Source organism: Triticum dicoccoides, chromosome 6B (genome assembly GCF_002162155.2).
Source record: "Triticum dicoccoides isolate Atlit2015 ecotype Zavitan chromosome 6B, WEW_v2.0, whole genome shotgun sequence".
NCBI lineage: Eukaryota > Viridiplantae > Streptophyta > Magnoliopsida > Poales > Poaceae > Triticum > Triticum dicoccoides.
In genome coordinates, this window is record NC_041391.1 from 697,546,153 (window position 1) to 697,550,100 (window position 3,948).

A 3,948-nucleotide genomic window follows, 5' to 3' on the forward strand; every position below is an offset into this window, starting at 1 on the left:
GATGATTTAGTCCCCAGCCTATCACAGCCCGACAAGTGGCAGCCAGGTGGCTTGACCGGTCTTCGTCCGCACTTTTGCAGGAAACACCCTGCCGTCTTCTCTAATTAACACGCAGTACTGGATGTTAAGGTGCAGTTAACTGCATGAAGCACAAGAGCTGACGTCGCTGTCACTGTCACCTACGTCCTGCTCGTGGGAGCCATGGCATTGGAGCTCGCGTCGTCTCTCAGGGCGGCAGGGTCTTCCTGGGCGTGTGCGTCCTACCATGCCCGGGGATGGCACCGGCTCAGCGATGCGGTGATGTGCCTCCGCCGGATGCTCAAAGTTGGAGCAAGGAGGAGTGCCTCCCTGGACTCGCTTGGGCAGTACAACCTGCTGGACCTCTGCACCGACGCCAACAAGGACGGCCACCTGAGAGGCAAGATCGTCAAGATGATTGGACTTAAGGACCGATGGCAGAAGATGCACTACTCAAGCACCGCCCCCATCTCTGACGCCATCATGACTCTGCTGCTGAGGGAGATCAGGAAGAGGAAAGTAGATGATCTGAGGAATGCACGGGGCAGGTGGATCCTCAAGGAGAAAGAGATGAATGAGGATCTCACACGGATCGCCGACGACACCGAGCTGGACCGTAGCATCATGGTGTGGCACATCGCCACTGATCTCTACCTCTCCATGTGCCCTGGCCCTGACCCTGACCCGAACAAGGAGGTCCGGGACAACATACGAGTGCTCTCCAACCACATGCTGTTCCTCATGGTGGTGCATCCCTACCTGTTGCCCGGAGTTGTTCGCACCGGCCGGTACATGGAGAACTTGAAGTACTATGATATGGTGTGGTGGGTTAATTTGAAGGCCACCAAGGAAAGCACCATGAAGCTGTCAAGAGCGGAGATCATCAACAAGATAGCCGACAGTGACCAAACCACCAACTTAATCATCTTTTATTATCTGTGATCTGAATCTTGCTGCTGATTTGCTGATACTCTTGTGCTTCATGCAGAGCGGGAGATTGGCGCTGCCGCGCCTGAGCCCGTCGTCCAGTACACACCGCCGGCGCCGCTGATGCCGTCCCCGCCCTTGGTCAACGGCACCAATGTCAGTGCCAGCACCAGCAGCGTCTCGGCCACGTCGCAGAGCCTCCTCGGCAGCATGTTCGCGCCGTTTTCCGTGGCCCAGGCGTCGCAGTACCCGGCGTGCGCACTGGCCGCCAAGCCCCCGTCGCTGTGCCTCGCGACCGACGCCGCGTCCGCCCAGTTCTCGGCCTCCGCGGCTGACTGGCAGTAGCAGCTCCCGCCGCCGTCGCCGTCCCCGTCGGCGCACATGTCAGCCACGGCGCTGCTTCAGAAGACGGCGCAGATGGGCGCCACCTCGTCGAGCTCCTCGTTCCTGCGTGGGCTGGGCCTGGACATCTCGTCGTCGTCGCCGGCGTCGACATCGTCAGGTCAGCATCAACAGCAGCAGCAGCACCACCACCAGGAGCCCATGCAAATGCAGTTCCTGGAGGGGTGGCTGCAGCAATGGCCGCCATGGTTGGAGCCCGAGCCAGCTCCGATGATGTCGGCCGGGCTGGGCCTCGGGTTACCATACGACTCTACCGGCGGTCCGATGGGTTTTCCGGAGCTCATGATGGGCCAGTCATCACTGTTCAGCATCAAGCCGGCCACGCTGGACTTCCTGGGGCTCGGGATAAGCCCCACCGGTGCAACGACGAGCAGGGGCCTCCGGCCTCCCCGTGTTCCTGCAGCCCATGGGCGGCACGGTCGGCATGGCCCGGACCGGCAGCTGCACGGCGGAGACGTTCGGCTCCGGCCGGGGCGCTCAGGCCAAGCCGTGGGAGAGGAACTCGAGCAGCTCGCCGATCCTGTGAAAGGACTGCTGGGCAGTAGTAACACGTAGCACAGCAGCTGTAAAATGCTGCTTGTGTCTGATTAGCAGCAGCTAGTCGTCAGTCCTTCGCCGTTCTTTTGTTTCTTAGGTTACAGTCAAGTACGTAAGTTACTTTTGTTCCTTTAGGCTTCAGCCCTGCCCTGAAGCAAAATTTCTTTTCAAGTTCATTCACAGATCAGTCAGTGTTTCCTTCAGTTAACTGCACCTTAACATCCAGTTATGGAATACAAGGGAATTAAAATCTTAGCTTGGTCTCTAGCTGAAACCAAAGGATGCATGATACTAGCAATGGAACAAATCATATATGAGATGGCAAAATGAGTGGGATTGACCTGCTGAACCAGAGGGCAGCGAAAGATCAACAACGAGAAATCTATTTTTTCTGCAAAAGTGCGTGCGGGCTGATTAAAGAAAACTGCAGGGGGGTTTCTGCAAAAGTGTGTGCGCTCACCGGTCCAGCCATCTGATTGCCACTTGTCGGGCTGTGATAGGCTGGGGACTAAATCATCACATGAGGTGCAAGTTGGGGTATGGTGGAGTTGCATTTTGCAAGTTTGGGACTAAATCGTCACATCCTGTACAAGTTAGGGTACCTGGGGTGCTATTACCTCTTCTTGTTGGGCCAGTGCCTAGATCTCTTAGGGCATGGCCAACGCTCCAAGTTGGACGGATGCTCCATAGAGAAAGCTGATGATGTGGAAGAGAGAGGGGGAAAAGCTAGTGCTTGAAGGAAGAACGGGATCTGGCAGAGGAGGCCGGTGCTTCATCCAAAAAAGTGAAATAAAGCAAAAGAGAAGAGCTGGTTGTGAGAGATGTGATGCATGTATAAAGGAAAAAGTAAGAAAGATACTAAGAAGAATGATGGAGATGTGGTCCGGCCAAGCTATGGCTGCTTTGGGGAGAGAAAATTTATACGATGGTTTCAACCTACATGGCAGATGGGGGAGCTACATGGTGCTGTCTCCATTGTACGTGCCCTTAGTCAGTTCATCTGCAAAGCACCATCTCGCCATGGATCCAGCATGCCAGCTCCAACTGTCCAGCGTCATCCTGTTTATCTTTCGCGCCATCCGTTTGCCTAGTACAGTTTCCCCTTTTTAGATAAATCACACCTAAAACCGTCAAAGCTAGTTTCTTCGGAAAGACATAATTGTTAGGAATAAAATATCTTTACATTTAGGCTAATTAGGCAATTAGCATATTCCTTAGAATATTCTACCTAGCAGTTAGAATATTGGCTTTGTCCATACGCTATGTCTCTCGAACCATCGTCGTGCCCTTTCTAAACGACGCGACTATAGTAACCGACATGTACTTGCGACTGTTCAGGTCATATAAAAGCCTGCAGTCATTATCAATAAAATCACTCTTTCACTTCATTCCTCTCTACTCTCTTCACGTTAGCATGCACTGTTCTAACCAGAGCAAATAGGGAGTTAATACCACTATTGATACATAAACTTGTAGGGGTGGGAACAGTTTCATACAAAAACTAAAAAACCCCACAAAACTAGCCCTCCAACTTGTTTGCTGTAACAAATTTATACAAAACGACCCCGAACTGCATACGTGGCATGCCATGTAGGCTCTGTCGGGCCCGGATCACGTTTTTACAAAGAAACCCTCGTGCTTTAGCAATTTCGCAGACAAGTCCATCCCTCGACAGAAAAGCACCTGGTCGTCGGCCCCGATGCAAACCCCTTCCAAAACCTTTCCCTTCTTTCGCCCACGTCCCCTATTCCTCCTCATCTCTGCCCGCTCCTCCTACGAGGCGACGCCGCCGTCGGCCTCATCGGCGGCGACACAAGGCGCCATGGAGCCGCGGCGTAGGGAACCCGGCGAGTTCCCTCCTGAATACGGTAAGGACCTGCTTATTCGTGCTTCCCCTGTTCCTCTGCTTCCCCTGTTCCTGCACCCGGCGCACTAGGGGTTTTCAGGCCGTTCATGCCGATGTAGGGTTGAAAATTGGGTCGATCTGCTCACTAGGGTTGGTTTTGTGCGTCCCCAGGGTTCGTAGGGGAAGTAGTTTCCATGAGCTTGTCTAGGGTTTCTTGA

General features: G+C 53.9%; 1 pseudogene; it reads left to right on the forward strand.

Moving 5' to 3' along the window:
* Nucleotides 1-201: 201 nt before the first annotated feature.
* Nucleotides 202-1,922, forward strand: LOC119321540 (annotated as a pseudogene).
* The last annotated feature ends 2,026 nt before the right edge of the window (nucleotides 1,923-3,948 follow it).